The sequence below is a fragment of the Aphis gossypii genome, unplaced genomic scaffold, assembly GCF_020184175.1.
Source record: "Aphis gossypii isolate Hap1 unplaced genomic scaffold, ASM2018417v2 Contig00805, whole genome shotgun sequence".
NCBI lineage: Eukaryota > Metazoa > Arthropoda > Insecta > Hemiptera > Aphididae > Aphis > Aphis gossypii.
In genome coordinates, this window is record NW_026083291.1 from 1 (window position 1) to 9,161 (window position 9,161).

At 30.8% G+C, this 9,161-nt stretch overlaps 1 pseudogene; it reads left to right on the plus strand.

The window, feature by feature from the left end:
• Positions 1–7,608: 7,608 nt before the first annotated feature.
• On the plus strand, positions 7,609–8,296 carry LOC126555331 (uncharacterized; annotated as a pseudogene).
• Positions 8,297–9,161: the final 865 nt, after the last annotated feature.

The window sequence follows — 9,161 nt, forward strand, 5'->3', positions numbered from 1 at the left end:
TTCGTAATTATGGACACAAAATAATGCATTTAACAAGGAAAACTGAGTACCCGGGTTTTATACGAACAATTATATCAAAGAATGTATTAAGATTTAGAACAGCTCTAACAAAAGCAACAAAGTATAGAAATCAAATTGATGAATCACATTATAACAAAATTGAAGGTAAACATTATTAGTTTCCAAATTTTTTACAAATTTTAAAATTAAAATTAAACTGAAATAAATTTTTTTTTAGGATTACGTAATGATATTTTAAATAGCCAATACCACATTTTTGGTCAACACTTCAAGTGTAACAAATATTTTTGCACAGGGAAAAAATTTGAGAGCAAAATATTGTATCAGAAGTCATAAAATGCGGTTTAATGACTGAAATGTCCACTGATCTTCGTCTTGTAGTTAATAATTCTAAGAGCTTGTTACTTGACGTGGATAATAATATCTGCGAGCAATTCAACAGCCTCATCAACAAACACATCGCGGGAAAGAGAATTAATTTTTCTCAAAAGCAGTCATATACTACTCGAGTTTATGCAGCTGTGATAGTTTTTAACTCAAATGGTAATTTGATACGAGAAATCCACAAAAATATCACTAAAAAAAGTCCAGGTAATCTATTTTATTTTCAAATTATTATGAAATTCACTTCCAATTTATATTGTAAATTATAATGAATATAAATAAATAAATATTTTTAATTTTATTGTAGGAATCGTTGCTAAAAAATATTTAAAGTATACGGCAGATAAAAGAAAAAATTTAAAAACACGCCGAGTTCTATTTCAAGCATCTGGAATGTACAAAAAATAAAAATATTTCCAATGGTCCTGATGAAAATTATGGACTAGCTCAGCCTTTAGACAATTTATTACCTATTGACGAGTTGAAAAATAAAAAAATTGAATTCATTCAAACAATTACTCTACCCATAACGGTCAGGGAACAAATCGAGTTGGAAACGCGAAACCAATCTAACGACCAAAAGTGGTTTATTGAACGGAGAAACAGACTAACTGCTTCAAACTTTGGAAAAGTTTGTAAGATGCTTCCAGCTACATCCTGTAAAAGAACAGTATATGACATATTATATGGTAATTTTACAACCCGAGCGATGGAATATGGAAAAATTACTGAAGTCGTCGCAAAAGAAAAATTTGAAAAATTAAAAACTATTTTATATTCCAGTTTCTACGATCTATATATTGGGACATAAATTTAGGTAAGCAGTATCTTCAATTATAATCGATAGTTCATAGGTATGCGCGGGTTTTGAAAATATTGTGGCGGCATTTACTACGTATAATGAATTTTATAATGATACGAATCGGACGTTACGAACATTCGTAGACAAATAAACAGCGCTCCTGAACGAGCTCTAGTCGCCGCCGTCGGCCGGTAGCGAATTGCGAATAGTAGGCGTGGCTTAAACGCCGCGCGCTTGCGGATCGTGAAAACACCGAACAGCGCATCCTCTCGGTCGTTGCACGCGTAAGCATTTTGGTTGGTGACACGTCCTCTTAATGCATTTGCCATTTAGTGCCTTTTTAAGGTAGGCATATATAATTAAATATAAAACAAATACATAATAACTACTGAATACATAATTTAATAATTTAATGTAGTATCATTACTGGTGTGAAAATAAAACAATTTTATTGAGTTTGTGCCTTTTGCTATCGGGATTTAAGTAGTTACAAGAAAACATTTTTCCATATGACTTCAATCTAATACTAAGAAATTTTTTTACTAAAATAGTAATAAGTATAATTTTATGTGGTTTTTCAAGGATTGTTGCGTTTGAGCAATTTAATGATTGGAAAATGGATGTATTCAAAGAAAATTTATTAATACAACTATACAAGATTCTAGTTTCTAAATTATGTACATTGAGGTTTTTAAATTTGATATAAATATTAATAGATAATTTTCAGCTTCCTGAATAATTATGCACTTTCTGATCCACTGATCAAACCACCATTATTTTTTAATATTGTGAATCGTGTATAAGAATGTACATTACAATAGTTGTGATCTGTAATATCTTTAAAAATACATTGTTTACACGACTCACATTCAAGTGTTTTTATTATTTGTTTTATAATATAGCCTGAAATATAATAAATAATATTGTTTTTTGCTTCTTTCATATTAGTACTCAGATTATTTAATAGTGACATTCGATTTATTAGTTCTTCATCCTCTTGATTTTAAGAAAAATTATCTTCATAAACATGTAACGTGCCACGTACAATCAGTTGAATGATGTCGATTTGGAAAGGTTTTGTGAAATAATTGAACTCTCGAAATTATTCTAAGTGTTTTTTATTTAAAATTATTCTAAGTCCAATTAATTAATTTAATAAAACTTGTGAAAAATATTCTAAGTCCAGGAGACATAAAATATTAAACTGGGTGACGTGAAGGTGCTTGCGCTAACTCTGGTGGATCACGTCTGAATTGTGCCTAATCTGGGCCCCCTTATATATCGTCCAGGGACTCCCGCGGTACCTTCAGGTCCCTGTTGGTCATCTGCACCTGCATCCGCTTCTTCCCACGCTTTGCGTTATCTGAACGATGTTGTGCGTCAATTATGTATCTATAATATTCTACCGGTGGGTAATTACGCACCTAGTATATTCTACCGGGTGGGTAATTACGCATCCACTTATTTCACCAAATAGCAATCATATAGCCATTATTTCTAGCGGGTAGAAAGCATACGTGTGATGATACCTTTTGATTAATTATCTTTTACCTTTCATTTTAGGTCCCAAATTGTTGGTCTATACTCGATCATTACTTGCTTAACTACTCACCCTTAGCATAATTATAGGGATGTTTGTTATGCCCCCTAGTGTTGTGGTTATTGTCGGCTACAGAATGTAATTTATATATTATATTTAATATAAGTATCAGAGCACGTTGCAAACATTAACAACTTTTTTACTCCATTTAAAATCTAAAATATCCCCTTTTATATCATCATCAAAGGTATTACAATTCCCATTGTATTTACACTTTATACATTTTTTTAAAAGTATTTGTTTTACGGCAGTTTTAAACTGAACTACATTTGGGTTGTTATTTGATCCTAATCTCAGTCGGATTTGACCAAATAGAATCTCCAAATGGTCTTGAGAAAATTTGTACGTTATTATATATGAGAAGTTTATCGATGAATACTGTATAGAAAATATTGTTTCGGCAATAGAAAACATAGACTTAATTGCTATGGTAAACCCAATGATAAATGTTTTTTTATTTGATTTATGTACAAAATTACCTTTAAATTTTAATGTATATAAATAATCAACCAATGGTAGTATAATACTTTTTAATACATCTATATTATTTTTAGAAATTGGAGACTTAAACTCTTTTGAAAAACAGCTTTTTGAGTTTAGAAAATCAAAAGTTTTATCAATCACACGACAGTATTCTATGGTAGTATCTAAATTAGAGAAATTTGGAAAATAATTTTTTTAAGAAATTCTAAAGCATCACCAGTTAACGCACTTAAGGTTTGAGCTGCAAACTTTACTTTTATCTTATTGTTTTGCCAATTCATATGTGACATACTTAACTTATTTCTAAATTTGAAAGTCAATTTATTTTGAACTTGGTGAAGTTGATAAATGTGTTCCCATCGTATATACCCATTGTCAGATTCCAATGTCCTACAATTTCCTAATGTATTACGTGCCAATTTCAAATTGTGGCACGCATCAGGTATAAAATATACTTTACTGTTATTTACAAGGATGATTAAACCAACATTTTATCTCATCATATTTTTTGTTTTCAAATTCACAACCTAATATTTTCATTGTTGCTAAATTACTATAAGCACCGTCACAAGTAATGCCCCACACTATTAATCCTGCATTATCAGTCAAAGTAAGTGCTATCTTAACCAATTCTGCCTGTGTTACAGCAGTTATTTTATTTAGGAAAAAGTAGCCTATTGGTAGCTTCCATTTACCGTTCAAACTTACAAGCATGGACACAAGCGCTTCAGTTGCTAATGTTTCTGTTCCTTCCAGATCAAGTTCATTGCCTAAGTCACAAAACCCAATAAATTTGCCTTCTTTCCCACCCCACAATATTTGTTTTTTGATAGACATTAAGTCAAATGTTAAATTGAAATGTTTGTCGATATCGTCTAGTTTACTTAGTGAATCCAGTACTTCTCGAAGAAACCCTGGCTCCCCATCAATTGATGAAGTCCAATTTCTTATTGATTTTTGATGTGGAAGAATCAAAACAGAACTGAATAAAAATAATATTATTGATTAACTTCTTATTTCATAATAATAGAAAAATATGCTAATTGTTAGGCTTAGCGCAGTTTCAAAGCAGATTCATACCGTACATACTCATAAGCTTTAGGCGAATATAAATAAAGCTTCAAAACAAATTCTTTAATAATTTGGCTATATCTTCTGTTAGTTGCGTTTTTTTTATTTATTTTTATTTTTTAACATATTGCTTACGAATTCTTGAGGAAGACCATCAAATTTATTCAGTAGTAACATTTCAGAATCTGTTTCTATTAATTTTTTGTCTTTAAGTTCTTTTAATAGATCTTTAATACTACAAATTGTATTTTTTTGCCTTCTTAATTTTTGTTTCAAAGTTCTACTTTCCCGATATAATTTTTTTATTTTGTTTTTTAAATCATTTTTAGAAGGAGATGTGTGATTTAATTTTGATTTTGGAGATGAAATTACATAAACTGGTTTTTACTTTTGATGGTGTAATAAGTAATGGAACTTTTGGAAATTTGGAAATTTGGAAATTTTTACGCAAAACCAGTTTTCGACCAAATCGATTTTTTTTTATGGTTGTAATTCAAAAACTAATCACTGAAAATACTTGAAATTTTCACCAAATGTTAATGTCAGTGGTATCCGTATATAGTTAAATTTTCAAAAAATTTTGACTTTTTTTGAGTTATTTATAGACCACTGAAATTTTCGATTTTTTTGAGAAATTTTTTTTAAAGTGTCGATAAAAAATTTTTGGATGACCAAAAAGTTTTGAAAATTTAATACAAGAGTTTATAATTCAAATTTTTACGAAATCTGTCGAAAACGCGAAAATTTGCAAGTAATTTTGAAGTTGAAAAATCATAAAATTTTTTCTTTTATAACTAAGTTTTGAAAATTTGGTACCAGGTTCTCCATACATTTTTCTTCAAATATCTGTAAAAAAAACTCTACCGGATTCAGACAAAAAATTTTATGAGTGTTTGAAATTTAAATTTTTACAAAACCGCGTTAAATAACGGTTTAGCCTCAAACGATTTTTGATATTTTGTTATAATTCAAAAAGTATAAGTCGTAGATACTTGAAAATTTTACCAGTTATTTAGATTGGCATTTTATTTACAAAATAAAATTAATTTAATTTAATTTTCAAAATATTTTGAGTTTTTTTGAGCTATTTATAGACAACTGAAATTTTCAATTTTTCTGAAAAATATTTTTTGAAGGGTCGATAAAATTTTTTTGGCCCTATCAAAATACTTGAAAATTTTATACAAAGTTTCTCATATGTTATTCTCATAGTGATTAAAAAATTATAAGAATACATAGGCACAATTTTTTTTTATTAACATTTGAAGTTCAAATTTTGACGAAAATTCGTTTCAACTGCTAAATGTAGGATAACTCATACATTTTTATGTCATTTTAACCCTTTGTAAATATAATTGTATGCGAGAAATTGAAATTATCCAAAAAATGTTATTGCTACAAGATAAAAATTCTCGGAGATTAAATTTTCACAAAGATTTAAACTCTAAACTTCTTTGATTTTCATATTGTTCCTTACAGTTTGTGGTACCTAATAACTTTCCTTTAAGTATCTATTAAAGTACATATAAGATATAATTTATAATGTATCTATTTTGTATGTAAATAAAATAAATATATTTATATATCTTATTTGCACTTGTATATTACTTTTATACGTTTATGTTTATTTACATGCTTAATAGTTGCTACGTTATAATAACAAATTATCAATAAAAAGTAAGTAAAATAAAAAATGTGATTATATAAAACAATTTTAATAAAAAAAAAAAGTAAATGTTTTAATTATATGGTATAAGTGACAAGCTCACAGGCTACCTCAGTTTCTTCGTTGACCCTTGATGATTTAGACTTGAGATCGTCATAAATTCCCATATTCTAGGTCCTCTTTTACACCATGATGTATAGTGCAATATTGATGTACGCAACTGGCTTAGTCCTCTTCGGTAGGCGCATACACCTCGTAACTCATAAGTTATATTTTGATAGTTTATGATTTGTGGTATATACTTTAATTTTATGTCTACCTGTGGAGCAGCTTCGGTTGTTTGATTATCATCTTTAGAGTTTTCTCCTAAATAGTTATAAACAAAATTAAATATATATTAATTTTTATCACCTCATTAGATTTCTAATTAAACATTTAGTTTTTCAGAAAAATATGATACAAATATAATTTAAATCTACGATATGAATATCACAATATGAAATCATAAATATTGACGCTATGGAATCAAAAGCACACGTATTGCTAAGTACTATTCTACCAAAATCCAAAAGGTTACAACTTTTAAGTTCATTGGCACGGGAACCATTTTTTAGAATAGGAAGTGAGTAGTATGATTTGGACAGTTCTGAAACATGAGCCCTTGAGCCCTTGAGCCTTGAGCCCCTGAGCCCTTGAGCCATGACCCCCTACCACCACCCGCTCTCACACGTACATGACGTATTTTTACCCCCTACCACCACCCGCTCCCACTACGTGTGTGACGTATTTTTACACCGCTGCCCCCTGACCATCATGTATCCCCGCCTCCTGCCGCCACCCCTCCTACACGTACATGACGTATTTTTCGCCGCCGTCGTGGTTATCATGTTATCAATTACGCTTATATTATTGTACATGCATCATATTATTGTACATGCACCATATTATTGTACATGTATTCGAGTCATCATGCACATGCGCAGAAGAACTATTTTATCATATTATTGTACATATATTTCAGTCACCAGTTACACTATCAACGTCTTTAATAACGTTTTTCATTAAATAATGCAAAAAATAATAATAATCTGGTGTTAGAATCGAACCGGGTATGTACTACCTCTGTCGTACATATTTTCCCCACTTCAACTCTAACTCCTTTGATAATTATTGTTAAAACTGTTATATATAAAGTATTTTATTGTAACAAATAACGTCCTGGTCAAATTAAAAAGCATCGTCAGTAGAGATATGAAATATTCCATTACAGACATGCATCGACAGGTCCGAGTAGAAATATGAGGAATTTATTTCAGTACATCGACATGCATCGACATGTCCGAGCAGTCTATTGTTATTTACATCTATAAGATATGTATTTAAGCCCCGAATTATGAGTCACACGTCCATCCTTTGTCATTAAGGAATGTACCCCTACCTATTATTGTCTGAAATGCACATATGCTTGGCTCTGGAAGACCAGACAATTATTCAGTCTGTCCTCAGCCTTATACTGTTTCTCACGTCTCAACCGTTTCTCTCGCAGTTTTTATATTTTTCAGTGTTTATTATTTTAAAAACATGGCTGGTTCAATTGAAGACAACGCGGCATTATACAAGAAGAAGACCTACACTTTTGTGCCGCCAGCACCTCCGGCTGATCTCATCGAGTCTACTAGCTACACACTTGACTTTACGGCCCGTAAGTTTATTCATATCGGTATTGACCCATCTTCGAGTTTCAAAATTGTAGAGCATATACTAACTTCTTCGAGATACGTTCATATTACTCCGGAATTTTTAAAAAAAATATTCTCGTATATGGGTCATATCCTGTCTTTTACTCGTATACTGGATACGCCACAGAAATATAAACGAGTAATATTTTATGAAGATGAAATATTAAAACTATCGAGTATGGTATACAGCGGAGAAAATGTGTTAGTGATAGAAGCAAAAGACCGAGAAGGATGTAGAATATTATTGAATCTGGCGGACCTTATCCGACTTCAATACCTCGAGTGTTCCATCGTCGAGACCTTAGTGAGGAAAGAAGTATTCACTGTACCTTTAGTTATAAATCAGTATAATGAGATTATACCTAGATAAAAAATGTGCTCAACATAAATTATCATCGGAAAATTTGGATCAGATGGTAATTTTCATTAAAAATATACAAGACGATCAAGTCGTTAAGTCCGTTCCAAACTTCTCCAATCAAATACAGATGTGTGCAACTGTACAGTTGGCTGAATCATTATTACACTAGAACAACTCGCATGAGGTAATTCAAAATTATATTATTATTCCTTAAACAAAAATATTAAATATTTTTTTATTTTTTAGTATTCCAATGAAACGACGCTCATTTCACCAATGTCGTCACCAACACCAATGTCACCACCACCACCACCGAGTTTCACCAAGCAATCGCCGAGCAGAGCAGTCGATGAAAACGACGGGCCGTTTTGGTACAACATGCGATCATTATCGAAAATGTATTCTGCACCAAAACGTAAACTATTTTAATTTCAGATATGTATTGTGTAAAATAAAAAGACATGTATATAAAAAAAGTATTTTCATTTATTAATATTAAGTTTTACAATATTTACAAGGTTCTTACTTCTCCGTTAAACGGATTGTAAGTTATAATTTGGTCGTGTAATATTAAACAATATGCTGAGGTGGAAGCTGGAAACGCTTCGTCTACTTCTATTTCAATCCTTAGGTCGACAGTTGACATTTTTACATTATCGTTCTGCTTGCTCATATCAACAACTATAATCGGACACAGATTTTTGAAATCTGATCGGTTCAGTAGAGGTGTCACTTCGTCATGGCCGTAGTAAGATTTTTGAAACTCTACATAGGCGCGGTATAATGTAGCCAACTTATTCCTGGTAAAGTCGCTTTGGAAATCTTCATAGGGAAACACTTCTGAGTTTAAATAGACCTTCAAGTTTTTAATTTTACAATGGTCAAAATGTGACATTGTTTTATTCGAGCTATTTTTCCTACCAGTTTGAAATCCGATTATGACATATCTAGGTTTTTCTAATTTGTTAGATGTCTTCACTTTCAGGAATGCGAAGTGTTTTGAGGTAAAAAAGGATATTCACACAACTCCCACG